The 20,200-nt window shown below is 26.7% G+C and overlaps 1 protein-coding gene across 5 annotated transcripts in view; it reads right to left on the bottom strand.

The window, feature by feature from the left end:
* The window catches only part of LOC132943737 (small conductance calcium-activated potassium channel protein-like), a 260,695-nt gene that overhangs the window by 219,122 nt on the left and 21,373 nt on the right, over positions 1-20,200 (bottom strand). For 2 of the 5 annotated variants that reach the window (XM_061012815.1, XM_061012817.1), the window contains exon 2: positions 1,920-2,182. The exons of the other annotated variants lie outside the window; for them this stretch is intronic. The gene's annotated coding sequence lies outside the window, so the exon portion shown is untranslated. The remainder of the gene's footprint in view (positions 1-1,919; positions 2,183-20,200) is intronic. 5 annotated transcript variants of the gene reach the window in all.

Raw genomic sequence — 20,200 nt, 5'->3', positions numbered from 1 at the left:
AACTAAGTCATGACAACAACAGTTCCGGACATTTATATAACATAGTCTATGTCAATTCATAATTATCCGAAGGAATTATATGAAAAAAGTTAGTTTGTCAACGTTACTATGATATGGGTAGTAAAAAGTATACGATACAAGTTTATTAGGTGCCTAGTCATAACTCATAATATTTTAACTTCAAAATATATATGTTTATATATTTTTATCTATTTATTCTTCACCATTCTCATTATTAAGTAACTCCCTTTTATATTTTATTGTTATTTTTCCGTTCTATCTAGTTAACTTCGACAAAAATATTAGCATTTGTTTCTCTTTTATCACACGCAATAACTCTCTCGAGATGCGACGAGGTTTACACGCCGTGCGTGACACTATCGGGACTCCCATGATGAGTATATTTTTTTATACATAAAACACATCACTTTTTCCTCTTTAAAACCTAAAAGTGGTTGTGTTTATTTAACATAAAACATTCATTAAAACTACTATAGTTGCACATCTTTTATTTTAAAATCTATTATAAATAATAGTGATCCGATAAAACATAGCTTTTAATATTATAGACATAATTTTACTAAACGTTATCGTTTTAATACAATTTATTGAATTTTATATAGAAAGGAGAAACGTTCATGCATATTTCAAAGAATTGTTCTTATAATATTATTTTTATAGTAATACTATTATTGACTATCGTATATTCTGCGGGATTCTTAGGTTAACCTAGTAAGTGGGTGGGTGTGTGCGAGGACCATCACTGGTATACATCATGTCTGTGTCAACCAATATATTATATGGTAGTGAATAACGAATAAAAAATATCTACTGTCTTATAGACCCGATCGTTGCTCTTATTTAGTGCCTTCATACAATAATATATCAAAATAAAACACTTTATTATGGATATACGCTAATTGACTTGGGTATACCTACTCAATTTACGGTTTCCCTTTTACCGTTCCAGCGTCACCACCGGCACGGGCGTTGGGTCCATTTTTCTAGTATCTATCGGAAACATGATTTGTTTATTTATTTTTATTTATTAATTTCAATAGTACAATATTAACATCATGAGGCATTGTGCATCAAGGTATTAGGCACAGGTCCAATATGTTTGCGCACCAACGTAAGAACTGTTGGATTGTTGAAAAAATAAATTTATATTTTACAATTTTTTAATTGCATTACATGGGTATACCTACTCAATTTAAGGTTTCCCTTTTACCGTTCCAGCGTCACCACCGGCACGGGCGTTGGGTCCATTTTTCTAGTATCTATCGGAAACATGATTTGTTTATTTATTTTTATTTATTAATTTCAATAGTACAATATTAACATCATGAGGCATTGTGCATCAAGGTATTAGGCACAGGTCCAATATGATTGCGCACCAACGTAAGAACTGTTGGATTGTTGAAAAAATAAATTTATATTTTACAATTTTTTAATTGCATTACATGTCAAAATTTTTTACAAATGCCAATCACAAATTTAGTAATTTGTTTATATTTTAGGCACTAGGTTAGTATCTGGTACACACAATATGGATACCTAATCAGTCACATATAACATTTTTATCAAGAATAAATACAATTATTATAGTTTAAGTATAGCTGGTAATTGGTCCTCTGCGATCGCTGATAAGTATAACAATTTACAACCCTTGCATATTTTGTAACATTGAAAAATTGTAATTTTAGTATGCGATCTTGTCGTGCTTTTTCAGGCAAAAAATTAAAAGGGCCAATCGGGTTGCGTTTTTCTAAGAAAACGGCAAAAAAATAGCAATAAATTGTGCTGTTCAGTTAGTTCACATAATCACTGGCACAACATCACAGGTTCGTTTTCTCATCATTTGATAACTATATCATAATAATCGTACAAATATAATTTTAATTGTACAAAAAACTTACTATGCCGTTGAAAAATGTACGTTAATAGGAAGTACAAAAGTTCTGTGCCTTTCCGAGGATCCCTGCTTTAGATTTTACTCGCATACTAACGTCACAGAAATGCGTAAGCGGAAGACGGTGAATGAACACACTTTTTTGAACCATTGAAGCGAACAACCACAGATGGCATAAGTGCGTCGGTACATTAGGTACTCGGGCTCACCACATTAGTTATATATGCGCTTTTACATAATACGAGAACGATCGTTTTCATGCGATATTACCTAAAACAATTAATTAATTGAAATTAAAATTTACTTGACACAATATGCAAGTATGCAGACAGATAAAGCACCGTTTTCATATGAAATTTATCGGGCCACTGATGTGCGTCGAATTAAACGTGTGACACAAAATACATAATGCACTGTAAACCTTGGAAAGTTATTGATCATAAAATTAAACATATTTTTATATACCTAGTTAAACATATTTTAATATAGTTAATATTTTTTACTATTGCAGTGAAAATACCACAAAACTTTTCTATAGGTATATCCTACCACTTATACCTACCCCATATTCGCTCTGCTCGACTACCCACTAGATTTTGCTATAAAAATAGTAAATCCATAAAAACTGAAAAATAAATTCTTTAATACTTTCTTATGATTGTATTTCTTTTTGGGTTATTTATTTTATTTTCTTAGTTGCTACAGACATTTAATTCACTGAAATAAAAATGTCAATAATTTTTTGTACTAGAGAGATTTATAATAATCATGGTGCTCAGTGAATCTTGAATCAAATATAAAAGAGCATTTACTTTTATAAATATTTCAGGCTATGCAATGTAGTCATATATTTTTTTTCAGCCTACCTACCTACAACATTTTGACGGAACTCTGAGAATAATATTGTATGTGGTAAAATGTATTTAAATACTTTAAAAATAACGTTTATAAAATTCATATCAATCAGTTTATTAAATGTGAAACATTTTAGTTGTCTTCAAAGTTTAAATGGAAACTATATTACTATAACTCACAATCGGTGCTATAAATTAAATGATAATATACATTTAAAAAAAGCAATTCCTCACTCCCCTCCAAAAATTATAATCCTAAACCTAAACCTACGCTACAGGGATTGTTAGGTACCTACATTGTTTTTATACACTAATTCTTTTTTTTATTTTATCCAATGTTTATTCGAAACGTTATTATTATTTACTTATATTTATAGTTGGGTACAATTATAACCACATAAAAAACAATCAAACTCCACCCACAATGGGGTGGCAGTATTCCACACATCAACTCTCCTTAAAAATGTCTAAAATATTTAAATATTCACCGCTGGTTAGACATTGTAAAATAGCAATAATTTAAACAAATGGTTTGATAGAGTTTGCGGCTCTAAGATTAACGTCAAGCAAACCTCTTAACATCAGACGGATAACGCGGGGAAATATTATGACGCGAAAGTATTGTATTCCCTAAATGTGACTAAATTGAAAGAAAACCCAGGACAGGTATAAATCCACATGACGAGGGCTTGACGGAATAATATCTCGTAATTCGTATAATATTTATTTGACGTCAATAACAATAGGCATGCAGGATAATTGAAGTTTATTATATTTTTAGTAATCCCTAATATCACGTTCTAAGCTCATTTTTGACACGATGGCTATGCCTTGTTGTTAATAATTCGCTACATTTTAATTTTATTTATTTACACATTATTTACCAAATAATACCAATTATATTGAAAATTGTAATAATAATATTATGACGTAATATTCTTTAGAATCACAATAATATGACCATAATTATTTGAAAATCACCTTTAACGAAGAATATTTTGAGTTAATAATCAAATTGGTTTTAATTTGCATAACGATGTAAGTTCAACGTTAGTTAAACTGTTACATAGTCAATTTTCATTTATGTTACATAATATATTAAGTGCATATCAATAAATATATTTTTCAATTAAAAAATATTAATTTAATATAATAAAATATCATTGAAAGTATATTTATGGCAAACAAATTGTAGGCCTTGTATTATTGGGTAAGGTCAATTTTGTTGGGTTTGCTGAAAACAGACAAATAATTGAATAATGTAGAGCTAGTTAATTTAAATTTTTGCAAATGTTGGGTATGGAAAATGAAAAGTTTCTAAAATATTATTCAGAAATTAAGGTTCATCCAAATATAACATTGTGACTATTCATTTCCAAAAAATAACTCATTAAATGGTTCTTTCAATTATATTTTTAGAAATGCTATGACATACCTATATGTGGCTATGTTAATAATACATGATAATATTATTTTTTTTTTTATTTTTTTTATTAGAAATATACAATCTGTGCCCTAGAGCACAATAAAAATATATGCTACAAGAATAAAAACATAAATAACCAATACAAATGTGAGGGAAGAAGCCATCCAGCAATAGCACCTAATAATATATAACCTTTTCATGATAATGTTTTGTATAAAAAATAATTACTAACGATTATTATTGAATCCTTATATGGTATAATTAGTTTCTAATCTATCGCAAATAAATAATATTTAATGTTATTTGTTCTACCAGTTTTCAATTATAATACAGGTTGGTAGGTACCCAATAAATATAATTATACTCCAATAAATATATGAAAAAAAAAAACAGAAATTCAATGTTTCCTGAAATAGTTAACGCACCATTAAACTCTGACCTAGATTACACAAAATTCACTATATTATTGTACTAGAAAAACATGATATACAGTAGTAAGACCCTTAAAAGGGGACAAAATCAATAGGCAATTTCAATGGCATGTTACCAAAGAAAAAAAATACAGTACACACGAATTAATAAAATTATCAATGATATAACACTATAAATGCCAAACGGATGATGTTCATCCATCTTGATAAAAAAATATAGGCGTCAAAGTTAATGAATAAAAAGTTAAAACATTCCATTTACTGTAAAACGCATTTTATTGAAGATTGAGAACATGCATGCACAATACAGTGTAACACCCTTCGATTAGACTTATACTTTAAACTTAAGTGTAATAGATTATTATTATTATTATTATTATTATTATTAATATTATTATTTATGTTCCTATCTGCATCAGAAAATCTATAAATTATGTCAAAGTGCTATATTCGATTTTGGAAAGTGTTTTCAATTATCTCATAATTGGACTCTTTATCCACCCACTCTTATTTTCTTTATAATTTATTATAATCGTTTTTCATATTTTTTCTTTTGTAAACAAACTCGTTATTAATTGATCAAATTAATTAATATCTTGTTAGTTATTAAAAAAAAAAGTGTAATCAAAAATATAAATCAAACGTCCAATACTGACCTGTATCTATAAAAAGACTAATTAGAAAAAACAAAAAAAAATTGATTAAATATGTAAAACGAAAATATAATTTTTTAATTATATAGGTAGTCTTATAAATGTACCATACAAGTAAACAACCCAGTACTTTTTCAAATAAAAGTAGGTACCCGTTTACTTTTAATTATTTCCTCTACCTCAGGGCCCTATTTACCATTAGGCAGGATAGGCCTATGGCCTCCATTATTAGAGGGCCTCGGATTTTTATGAACTTTATTTTTTTTATTTTTTTTTCAACAATGACTTGATATCTTTGGTTTACTATCAATAGAGAGCGATTTTACATCTTCTTTAAACTTTTATGACATCATAAATTAATTTGCTTTAAAAAGCAAGACAAGTAATATTATAAAATAACTTATTAATTATTTCTATTTTAAGTATAAAAATGTATTGTTTTTTTCAGTTAATATAAATAATATTAAAAAAATGTTAAATTTTGTTTTCAATATCAATAGTAAATATATATATATATAATTATTATATATATATATTAATTAATAAATAATAGGTACAAGAAATCTGTAGCCTGTAGAGATAAAAAATGTATAACATTATAATTATGTTTGTGAAAATGTATAAGTAAAAACTAAATTGTAATAAATTATTATTTTGTTATATACAATTCATTTGTGGAGGGGGGGCTACATAAGCTACTGTTGACAAGGAGCCACATTTTTTATTTTGCCTAAGGCCACAAAATGCCTAAATCAGGCCCTGCTCTACCTACTGAGTTAGGGCAACTACTTTTTCCATTCGATTAATTTTTTTTTTGCTTCAACAAAAGTACTAACATTTTGGATAAAATCTTTAAAATATTATAATATACAAATCTATAGTAAGCACTACATTAAAAAAATTGAATAACATTTTATTATTTAAAATATAAAAGTTGAAATGTACTTATTACTGTACATATACGGCAAGTGTTTAAATAATTTAAATACAAATTGTCAGATCTATTTCTATATTAAAATGTATAATTTGGTTGTTATCTTATTACCTTATGTTTTGCAAAACTTTATTCAGGTTTCGATCTTGTAAGTTTGATTTCTGCTATAATAGTAGTATCTTGTTTTTAAATTTCTGTTTGTCCTATATAATATAATTTATTGCATCTTTATATTTTAATTTTTTATATATGCCAGAATTTTCGTTATGGTTGGTGGTTAGGATTCGACTGCTGTGAATTTGATTATTAATTGTTGAGTTGGTATAGATCCCTCATATGTATTTTTAATGACATTTTAACTATATTATATTTATTTATATTCATTATTTTTGTCATATTTTTCAGTTGGTTAGCTATTGTAATTTGTGAGATCTTTTGCATGAGTAATACTAATAAAATACAAGAAAATATGTAGATTATAAAAAATACTAATAAAATTATAACTTCACATGCCTAGAATATTCATCTACTACTGAAAAATCAATCACGATTGCTGCCTAACTAATTTATATAAAAAAAAATGAATACCAACAATATTCTTAGAATATTTAAGATTTTCTGTGATATAATGAGCATTTTTAAATTATAATATTTTACATACCTTCTCAGGGGAGTACCAACGACGATAAGAGGAGCCAAAGTTGGTGGTTTGGCCAACTCTAAAAAATAATTCTGGACAACTTGTTTTTGTTATCTTGTTGGAGTCATTTCATCATTAGGCTGTTAAAATGTTTTTTATTATATAAGTAGGTAACAAATTCATTCAAGTTGTGATACTAATTATGAAAAAATACTCATTACCATTAATTAGGTATAAAAAAAGTTGGACAAGTGAGTACAGGTCTGCTATACTCTAAGTGGGTCATTATAATGCAGGGGTCGTGATCAACTGGTTGATCTTTAAAGGAATATTGGGCGATCGTAATAAAAATTATTCATACCAAAATCCGTTGATCACGAGCGCACTGCGCAATCATAAAGTTTAAGACTTAAACACACTTTTACGCTTTTTATACAAAGTAAAGTATTTATTAACGAAGAAAAACACAATTTTCATATGACGAAATAATAAAAGAATATTATTATGATGCATGTAATAATATAAACAATATACTAAGAACAAAAAGTGATCGATCATCAGCTATTTAAAATGTTTAATTTAGTCCACTTGTTAGAAAAGGTTGACGACCCCTGCTGTAATGGATGCGTTAAATTAGAATTATTTTTATCAACTTAACCATCATTTTAACTTCAAATGCTTATAAAATAAATCGTAACGATTATGAGAAACTTCGTATTAAGTTATCAAACTTTTTGATCAAGCAAATCAATTTTTGCCAACATTTAGGTATAGAAAAATAAAAAATAAAATGAAAATTTCAAGTGTCAATAAATAATTGAAAAAAAGTCAAAATATTTTTAAAATTGCATCTTGTATGGAAAATTATCAGTTATACATATGCTAAAAGTATCTAGTATCTAAGGTCATTTGTTTTTAATATGATATAAAAAGAAAACAAAATTGTCTAACACAAAAAGGGCCAACAGTTTTAAAAATGTAAAGAGTCTAAATAGATATTTATTTTTGGTTAGGTAGAACTACGTAGGTAGACATTTGGTAGAAAGAGCAAAATCAATTTTATCAAAAACTGGTATAATAAAAGAAATGAAGAAAAAAAATAACTATCCTTTCAGACCCGGATTATGTTTGGATAGTGATAGCGACTTTAAAATGAAATAATTTTTCCTTTAAATTTCGATATTTGAACAATTCTGCAGTAAAGCTATTTTTAGTTGTTTTGATATTGGTTGCTCGGTTCTAGGATATAAATTGTTATCGTTATCACAAAAAAACTGTGAAAACTTTATACCATTATAATGGCAGTAGGACTGAAATGTTTATGTTTACTGGTTTTTTTGGTTTTGTTTTTTCTGAATATTTTTGAAAATACTGGAAATATTCACCTCCTCCCCCACCCCCGAGGTTCTTACTACATCAAATTTTCTACCAGAGAACCACACTCAATATTATAGATCAAATCATTTTTTTGTTATTAAAAGGGTTTTCAGACTAAAAAAATTGTTAAAAACATAAAGGTACTAAGACCAATGCATTCATCGCTTAAAATATAAAATTAAAATAATATAATTAACATTAATACCTATATGTATTTTATTTTTTTTTATTACAAATAAGCCTCGGCCATTGGCTAACATTTGATATGTTTTTTTTACATACGTATAATATTACTTATTGCAATATTTTTTTGTTTTTACATATTATATATTAATTGTTTACATAAAATTAATATTTCTAACAGTAATTTTGTATACTATTATTATAATCCTTATTTCATTATTATAGTATAATATTATGAAGAATTCAAAAATATTTAGTCATTCTTCGTACAAACTAAAAACATTCAAATGTCCAATTTACAAATAATTAGTAATTTTCCTAAGCCCTTATACCAACTTATAGTAACAATAGATCTGTAGAAAAAGTTTAGACAAAGACCTTTGTAACGCTCATAACTTTGACTAATACGAAAGAGATGTTAACTGTTAATGTCTAACACTGATCTATACGTATATTTATCGTTTTATATGCTTACTTTGATCTTTGTCATGTTTAAGTTTCTGATGCGTTAAATGCGTAACTCATGTTATATACAATGATAAATATCACAGACACATTTTCAAATATAATATAGTGTATATTAAAATTCATATCTAAGATAAAAAAAAAACTAATATTATAAAACTTGCATCTGAAGCCATATAGATGCACTTAACATTTTAAAATTTAATTAGAAGCGAGTTGAGTAGAGGTCGGTGATATTATAGTCTCGATGGCAATGTGAACTCAACAACATTCAAAAGAATGCGAGCGGCTGCAAGAAAGTTTCTTCGTCGAGGTAGACAGCCATCATCCGACGAACACTACGGTTTCAAAACAATAAATATGCGCATACTGTTTATTACAATTCAACATTGCATCATTTATGACCGGTCGAATGTCTCTGTGCACAAGCGCACAATGGGCTTATAACAAAATTCCACTCCGTTGGTGTACTGACTGCGAAATTGAAAGAAAGAAACTACTCACGTAATAAAGCAAAATACGCGAATGATCAACTCGTAAAATGATGAATCATTTCGAAATCATTTCTGTGCATTTACAACCTAAATGGATAAAAAAAACAAAATATTTAAGATCATAAACGTGATACAAAAGGTTTAAAAAACCGTCATAAAAAATAATTGAATATTTTACAACCTTTGAACACGGATCATTTCAAACTATCATTCGGCGGATAGGTATTCGGATATTTTTATTTTTTATTTATAGTTTTAATAACAGTGTTCGATTAAATTAAAATTTATTTTGATTTTTCACAATAATATTAATCATTATAAAAAAATAATAAACATATATAACAGAGACCTAATAGTGGATATAAAAAGGTCAGCTAATCAGATATACTTGAAATTATATATCATTAATTTTTTGTTATTTTAAACAATAATTATTATGCTTGCTTAATAAAATATTATAGTTATCATTTATCAGCCACTAAAAATGTTTGAGAATAGCAATTATACGTTTTCAATTGGATATTTTATCAAAACAATTGGACGAAATAAACATAATTTTATTATCCTCTCTAGATATACATCTAAAACGCATTATTCTGAGTTTGTAGTATTTTTCCAGTAAAATAATAAATACTTCCGACTTACTATTACAATTATAATATATTATATTGAGTATACTTTATAGATGTCAGTTTATACTCTATGCAATATACTTATTAATACAGAGTGATTGGTTTCGTGTTATTATAATTTCAAATAGAGGTTTCAAATGTTACTTCTACTAGAATCAGTAAATTCAGTTATTTAACTATGGCTACACTAATTATATATTGAAGACTACTCTCCCATTGACCATTATGAATTTATGCCAAACACGCAATGTACGAATTACAGTCCAACACAATGTCATCCGATGTCCAAGTTTAAATCTGTATGAAACAATCGGATAATTGTCAAAAGTAAATAATTAACTTAATCCCTTATTTAAAAATGTAAATGTATAGATTATCTAATGCCAATACAATTTTAACATATTGTAAGATAGTTACTTTTTAAAATTATATTTCAAAAATATTTCTAAAGAAAATAATTAATTTTCTCATATTCTTAATAATTCTACTACAAAAATATATAGGTACCTACATATCAAATTTTACTTGAATTTATGTGTAAAATCTAAAATAATCTCAATATAACGCATATATACCTATATTATATTGCAAATCATCACTGGCACGTCTTACAAATACTTGTTTTAATAGAATTAAATGTAAAAATATCATGGTAGATTCAATTAAACTGAATATTATATTAAACTCATTGAATGATGAAAATAATAAAATAATAACTGTAATGATAACTATACGGACACTATTGTTAGATAAATGCAATCATCCAGAATTTACCCTTCAGTTTAAGATCATATTTATCGGTTTTATAATAAAATATTGTTAGGTAAAATGTATTAATATAGACATTTGCATTTCCAATGAACATACCTGACCCATTAATCTAAACAATATTCATTCTGGCGGTCGGTTGATTAATGATTATTGATTAAGAAGACTTTAACATTATTCGATGAACCGTGATTCATAAATGTATTATTATTATTGACTAGGCATCAGATACTGCGAACAATATTAATTATAGCGTTGAAGTACCTACTGTAGAAGTATAGGTATAATCAAAATATGCAGAAAGGCTATGACAATTAACTGATAGCAAATGAAAACATAATTAGTTTGAATTGTTTATTTGAATTGTTTAAAATATTTTTATATTTTTGAGTTTTCCTAATTAAAAACTAAATCAAAAAAATATTCGATTAAAATAATACAGTTTCTTTCAAAATTCTCATTTTTATTAAGAAATATTGTACTTCATTCCAATTTAAAAGCAAAACATTTTATACCATACTCAAGATGACGAACACTGTTGTTTATTGTCTCTGTCTGTTAAGAAAGAAAAAATTATTTTGCCCCATAATATGTGATTATAGTAAATACAACGTATAGACGTACAAATACCACCATGCCGCCGCCGCCGCTGTTTCAACTATAATTCAAAGTCATCAAAATAATATATTTTCTAATACAATAGGTATACATAATACATAATATAACCAATGTTGTAACAGGTAATTAATAATGTCGTAAGGTAGATAATGTAGCGATAATGATTAAGTAACTGTTTTAAATGGCAACAAATATGCTTAGAAAATCTACAACATGCTTAATATTATAACTCATGTCGGGCTTAAGATCTTTATTTTATCTGTAATCTGTATGACGTAGTGTCGATAATAATTTATGAAGATAAAACAATCAGGATATTATTGTATTAATTATTTAAATATGATATTAAGTTATTTATTTAAAACTAGCAGATCCCGTGCACTTCGTTGCCCGTTAAATTTTACCAACTCTACATGACTCAAACTTTGTTCAATTCGTTATTCAATATTCGGTGTACCTATGTTGTTAAAAACCTTATTAAACAGATTAAAAATCTTAAATTTTCCGTTGCCCGGGAAAAAGATTCTGATAGTTCAACTCCTTTAGGGTGTACCACACTGTGGAAGCAATGTCTTTTTAAGTGTAAATGATATTATATTTTAATGTATGGCCATCTCGACCGGCGTTGTCCGTGGGATTCGCAGCAGTATATTATCAGGTAAGGCAATCTACCTGCGGTGATTACCTACGCGTGCTGTTTGTACGTAAGTGTATAATTTAACTCTAAAGTATCAAAGTTATACCAAGTTTGTCGTTTTTACTTGATTCAACCAACGGCGGATTAATATAATCAATTAATACAAAATCCTAACCTAACCTAATCGTACTAAAATCCAATGAATAAAAAAAAAATCAAAGGTAACCATAAGTCTAACCTCTGTACCGGATTTCATCGCAATCGGTCCAGCCGTTTAGGAATGCATAAAGGACGCACACACACAAACATTCATTTTTGGTGGTTCTTTGGACCATTTTAATGCATTACAGAAGTTGCACTTTAAATTCATATTTCCTATAGATCCTATGTTTCTATGATCGATCGATTTATTATAATATTAAAGGCGGACATGTTATTAATTTCATCTTCAACTATATCGTTCCTAGATAAGCGCATCCTCTTGGCACCATTTGTGGAGCGGCCTAGGTTTGATTTCCTCTTTATGGTCATTATAAAATAATAAACTGCACCAATAAAACAAAAAAATTTCAAAATAACAACTAAAACTATAACCATCATAACCAATAGCAATCTTACAATAAACGAAAATATATTATTATTTAGTTTATTTTCTTCCTGGTTATATGGCGTAACTGTTGTATCTTAAATCCAGATTTCTTACTTTTCCGGTGGATTTTCTTAACATTTTCTTTCATAAGAACCTTGTCCTGACAATTACGAACACAACAAAAAATAATCAGCTAAATCGGCCCAGCCGTTTTCAATTGATGAATTACTATACATTTTTCACACCATTTTTATACATAGATGCTCTTATACATATGTATAATATATAATATGATTGTGTTAAAAATTACAAACATTAATTATTATTGTAAAAAAAATTCACTTTCTGAAGATCGTTTTATGCCCACTTACTGCAATTTGCATTTAATTTAATTATTTAATAACTTTGGACCCATTCATTTTCTTAAAATTAAAACTACAATAATACCAATGATTTAGCAATTTTTTTTCTATCGTTAAAATATGAATATGGTTGAAGTTCTATAAATATCTATTTGTGATCCTTATATTATGATCTACATAAATGTTTATACCAATTTTTTACTGTCCACCAAAGTGTTTGCAGGAAAAAACAGATAAATTCTATAACCTAGTTCGTAAGTTCGTTCTATATATAAACTAAAGATAAGTAATCTCTGTATTGAAAAATAAGAATTGATCAATGTTCGCGTGTGTATTTTTTTAGAAATGCTCTTTACGGCAGCTGGTCCCAATCGAAAAAGGTTAAGTAATAAACGCTGTTATTTTAAAAGTTTCTTTGGATTTTTCACATACATACCTAGACGAAAGTTTTTTTAATTAAAAATAAAAACGTATGTTTATAACTAGTAATGTATTATTATACAAAACACTTTGGAAAAAACAATAAAAAAAATAAACTAATATTGCTGAGTATGAAATACATATATATTTTATAAGTAAATTTTAAAACTATTTAAAATACACAATATATGCAATTTAATAACATGACGTTTGTTTTTTTTACATCAAGTTATACCTACTTAAATGTATTGAAAATATTATTCCTCATTAAATAAACTATGTTTTATTTGTAAAATACAAAACTTAAAAGAATAAATTACTTCACAGTTAACATAACAAATATATTTTCAAATTTTTTTTTTATCGAAATTTATGACAGAAAACTTTCGAAGTAACGATTTTCTAAAAGATTCGTTTAGTTTGTTCTATTGAGTATCAGCTTACACGGATAATGCTGTCAGGAATGACAAATGAAAAACAACTTGTGGTCACCTCTTATTTGTAAATAAACAAATAACAAATTTGTCACGTCTGGACAAATAAATAAATAAGCGTAATCTATAATATCTTCGATGTTTCAAATTCCTGGTGTGTACCTTCGTAAACTCCCATGATTTATAATAAAATGTCGACTTTATAATCTTACTTGTTATATTATAAAGTATTAGGTTAGTTATTAAGTATGATATATAAATAATAATAAAATAAAAAATAATTTTAGGAATTATCACTAATAGTCTATTAGAAAAATAAATTATGTTTCGAACAATATCAAAGTTCCAATTTTATAATTTTCAGGGATGATTTCTAACAACGAAAAAATCACCTGTATAAGATTGAGTTTAATTTTAAAAATATCTATATACAGATAAATATAAATCAAATAGTAGCTCTGTTATATAGCAGGCTTTGAGTGTATCTCGTCATTGTTTAAGTTACCGTAATGGATGTGTTAAATTTTAATTCGATAATAAATTATGAATAATTATTATTCAATAATCAATAATCAATAATAAGTTATGGCATACGAAAATGATTCTGAGAGAAAAAGACGTGTCAGTCTATATTTCAAAGGATATTTTATGATATATATTCGTATTCCATTTATAGTAATTTATTATACAATTATTAGTCATAAATAATAATAGTGTATAATTAATTTTTGCCGATATTATTGTATTTTAAAAGATTTTGTGAATATAGTATATAATGGTATAAGTTAAACGTTTCAATTATCCGCCTATTTCTTTAAAAATTACTATAAAATAACTAATAATGTTATTTTTCGTTTATAAATTTATTTTCATTCATATCTTAACTTCAAATATCTACAAAAAGAATCGCTTACAATAGTGTATGATTTATTGTATTTTTTAGATTTTTTGCTCACAGTATGGACTACTTTTGGAAAACATTGTACTAAGGTTGGTATTAAATATTAACGCTTATTTACACTTAAAGAAAAGAAAATTTAAAAAAAATTTAAATTTAAATTTCTTTATAAGTATCTATTACCTATATAGTTCAAAAGATTTAAAATATTTTTAAAATTTAAAAATGTATAGAAAACGTTAATATAAATATATGGTGAAAATGTGATGTATCTACATTTATTTGTTTTCGAGTTAAACCAAAACGAACAATATCGATTTTGTCAAACACTATTGTTTTGCGTAAAATAGGTACCCGTTTTTCTTGTCCTCCCACTACCAATAATTTTGAAAAATGCTGTCAAATTTTATCCAATTATCTACCGGAACTCATTCTAAAGATAATTATCAAAGCGTTTTTTTCATAAAAATATCGTGTACATAATTACCACGCAAAGTACGCATACACATAAAAAAAACACATTGACACAATATATTGTAAAATCAATACATTCATCGCTGTGCTCAAAATCTAAAATATTGTAATATTAATGCTATTTACTATTTATAAACAGTGAGCAAAATTTTACGTCGTATACAGTGCATTATAGCATAATAGTATACGTTACATATACTGATTTAACATTGTGCATACAACTACAACTACATAACATATTATATTTTACACAGTACACTTGTAACACAGACGTTAACGACAAAAATATAAAATCTATTCATTTCACATGTTGATAATATTTCTCTTGTATTAATAAATGTACGTGTTTTTTCTTCGATTTATTTTTATGTTCGAAATAAAACGATCTATTACGATAGTTTTATTATTTTTAATTATATCATAAACATTTAAAACATTTTTTTGATATATAACTATAGCTGCGTCTTGAATCCTAGATAAATATATCTAGACACTGATTTTTTTTTCATTTAATGTACAAATTAGTTACGAAAAAATTGTAATACCTAACAGTTATAACTTATAAGATATTATCTTAATAAATGTATCTAGATAATTTCCAACATTGAATTAATTTGTATAATAACTCTTATCATTGATTTATGTTAGGAGATGGTACTGTCAAATCAAAATAATTACTATTCCATTATGTGTTTTACGACTTTTTAATATATGGTTCAGCTACTTTTACAAAGTAGTTCATTGCAAACAAAACTTTATTAACCAATAGATGTAGTTTAAAATAATAATAAAAATATTTATCTAATATTTAGAATACATACGCATTTTTGTCTGCTGACTGACTAATCTGTTCAAGCCCATATAGATTTTGAATTTCGAATCCTATTGGTATTATTAAATTCCTGAATAATATATACACTCCAACCCACACAAATTTTACTAGAATAGCACTCATGAAAAATCAAAAGTAATGGCCGAGATTAACATAAATTGGCAGCCACGGCGCAAACATAATCCCGTACGGCTTACGCACTTCAAAAACCGAAGAAAATGAAAGCGGCTAACATTTATTGGACTAAAACATTACGATTTCCCAAACTTAAACATTGAACTATCTATTTGATTGCGTTTCTGCAACTGTGATCATAACCATAGGTAGGTACTTGACCTCTGATGTATTTTTGTTTCAACTAAATATTTTTACCTAAAATTTAACCAAATATTATAAACGCATACTAAAAAAACATCTAACAAAAAGTGGATATAGTGAATATAATTATAATATTTAATAACAGTCAACAGATATGTACAAATACATTATATTATGAACAACTCGATTTACCTGGATATTAATATTGAATATTACTTAAGTATAATATTTGTTTGAACATACAAAATATTAAAAATATTAAATAAATATAAAAACTGAATATTAATAAAGTTTGAAGTACCTATCTATAAAATAAATATTACGTTTTAATATTATACAAAAGTACAAATATGTTACATTCACAAAACTGATAACATTTCGAACAAAATATATTTACTCACATGTTATATGCTGTTATGAAATTAGATACTAAAATGATATATGTGATATTGACGTTTAATAAAACATAAGCTGGGGGACGAGGTGGCCGAGTGGTCTAACGCGACGGATTCGGCACAGCCGGTCCGAGTTCGATCCTCGACCACTGGGCGGCATTTTTCTCCGTGCAAGTCACGGTGTCCGGAGAACAAGTGCCGCCATCCCCCCACCCCGGGGCACGGCAGAAACCTACGGGTGCCCCATTAGAAATTCTGCCAAACACAACACACACGTGTACCAACCTACCCAATATAAAACCTACCAAACCTACCCAATATAAAACCTACAGTGCCCTCCCCACACCCAATGGCCTATGTTGCCGCGGGTTACCCAATAAAAAAAAAAAAAAAAAAAAAAAAAAAAAAACATAAGCTATTTTTAGATAGATTTCATTATCTTGTTTTAATTTTTAAAATTTATATTTAACTAAAAATTTGATATTATTCTGGTACTAACAAATTATGATATAATGTATATTATATATTATAACAAAATAAATCATTTTAAATTATGTAAATATATTGATCTGTGAAATTATAATATATAATAATTAATAACTTATGATCACATTTATTTATTTATTCTTCAATTGAATATTGTATATTAATATACATTTATTAAAATAAATTATTACTTATGTACACAGATATACGAAAAAAATACATACATACATAGATTTGAACCTATACATTTGCTAAATAATATTATGTAAGTACAGTTAGAAGTAGTTTTTATTTTTATTTTTTTGTTAAGCAAACTATCCGCGGCATCTGTGGCCATTGGATGTAACGATACATTTTATAAATATTCATGCATTATACATAATACTAAAATTGATGATAAAAATAATAATAACATTTTTAGGAATAACAGATAAGAAAAAAAAATGAAATTAAGTTTATATTAGTAGTTTTTATTATTTTACTCAAAACCAAATATAAACTAAAACATACGTTTTATCATACCCGCTGAATATAATCTGACATTTGTGTGGCTTATCATTTCTAATTTTTTTAAGCTCATTTATAGTTATGAAGTCTTTATAAATTAAATTGTTGAGCAAATAGTTCTTGACGTATTAATTGCATATTATTGGTTGTAATCTGTGCGCAAGACACGTTATTATTTTATCTATTTAGTTTTTTTTAATAAAACATATTATGTTAAAAAAGTTATACACAACGTTTCTCCAGATTTTACATACTTTATTATAACAATTTTCTAACAGTTAACTTAAGAGTCATGACAAACGATTTAGAGCGAGGACACGTTTTTAAACATATTTTTACTACTTATTTTCAGGTAAAGCTTGGTCATTTCACGATCATTTTTCAAATGCTATAATTTATCACCGCTATCAAAATACTTTACTGAATCGCTCAACCGTGTTCTTTTTATCACAATACCTCCATCTTTGAGTGTTGTGAGGATCTTCCTGTTACATAATATGTTAATCGCCCCTGAACTATAGGTAAAATGTATTATTTTTTTCGGAACCGTGACCCTTTCCTTAAATTATGCACACTAAAACATTGGATGTATTTTATGGTTCCGACCGGACCCCATATCAGAAGCTTTTAAGTTAAACGAAGTCAGACGAATAACACATCAGTAGGATCTGTGTCTAAGTGACTTAGCCATTTCAAAGTGTTCTACTCATATAATGGCTTTCCCTAAATTCATATTATTACCTACACATTTTCATGAAAAATCGCAGTTGTTCGTTGGTCAGATTTTTTCTGCAAAATATGTATTGGTGTAATATGGTTTTCATTTAATTCAGAACGTTATGCCTTTTTAAAATGTATTGTGTATACACATTTTTATAGTATAAGAACTTTTTGTAAAATATTGATATCATTATGTCTTATTAATTTATTTTAATCCAAACTATTTTGTTCTTTTATAATATTTTGTATAGTATAATATCTTATGATAGATCCACATAAAATATACAGGATGATTCCACCACCGAGCATGCTAACCACCGTTTTTTTCCTATTCAATAAATCGAATTCTGATTTATTTAGTTTTAAAATATACTCTAAGACCATTTATTTTTATACTACCTTCTCTACTACACTCTTTGGTGGTACAAATTTCTGATTTTCAATTGTATATTATTTTGTGGATATTTTTTTTTAAATGTTAATGTACTTAATTGAAATTCGAACAAGTAGTATCTATCAGTTATTAAAATGTTGGTACTAATAATGACGATATATTACAAAAATATAAAATAGGTATATGTAATATTGGATCTAGTATTTATTAAACTTAAGGTATTTATAAAAACTATTAATATTGATACATTAATATAAATCACTTAAAAGCTTAAATCACCCTAGCCTCCTTATCTTAAAAACCCATTATCTATTATCTTCAGTACTTAAAGTTCAATAACTAAAAGTATGCATTTATTGATTATAATATGTAAATATTTTTCAGAAAAATAATCCACCAAATTATTAACTTTACAAAATGTTCTTATTTGAAAAACAGAAGTTTGTATTTCCACAGGACACTTCAACAGTACAGAAAAATCTCAACAATTTGAAAATATGGTCTTTATAGTATAATTAAAAATTCCAGGATCTAATAGATTTTGAATAACTGATTTGTTGAATAAAAGAGTGGGTAAGCATACTTGGTGAATCATCCTGTATGTAAGTTTGTTTTTATCAATATAATTTCGTTTTATTTTTTTATGAACAATAAATACACATTTGTTAAAATAATACAATGGTATTGATAATACTAAAAAAAAATTAAGGGGGAAATCACACAATGATTGAATTAACTTCGTTATTTACACAACGTGTATGTCCCTGGCCCAATTTTGCCTTTGGTTTAGACGCCTTTGCAGATTGTCAAGGAGGGTCTTGAGATGAAAGAGTTTGAGTGAGAATTCACTATTCAGTTTTGAGTAGAATCTTAGGTACTTACCTAGTAAATACAGCAGTTTTGTGAATTATGTTTATATTTAAGTTTTGATGAAGGGGTATATATTATGAAACAAACCACACACACACACAAACAAACAAACACATTAAATATTATTATGACTAATAAATACGATGTAATAAATGAAATGCTGTACAGTAAATAGTAAAACTATATAACTGAGTGATGTTTCTATTGGTAAAAAGTTAACTGTTTGTTTTGCTTATTTTATTTTATGATGGTTAAAACCTTCGGTGTTTTTTTTTGTTCATAAAATAAACAGAAATACAATTATACATTCAACTTAATTCTTTGAACGATCCTAACTATATTTATATTCTAAATCATTATGTAGCGTGGTGTATAATTGATTCCGATTTTTATATTTGTTCCGTTTCAAAGATACTTTTATACACAAACTATCATATTTTGACTGCAGATTTATAAAAAGCATATTTTATGATTTTT

This window comes from Metopolophium dirhodum, chromosome 4, assembly GCF_019925205.1.
Source record: "Metopolophium dirhodum isolate CAU chromosome 4, ASM1992520v1, whole genome shotgun sequence".
NCBI classification, from domain to species: Eukaryota; Metazoa; Arthropoda; class Insecta; order Hemiptera; family Aphididae; genus Metopolophium; species Metopolophium dirhodum.
The sequence above is the reverse complement of the archived record's forward strand: the minus strand, read 5'-3'. Positions and strand labels throughout refer to the sequence as shown.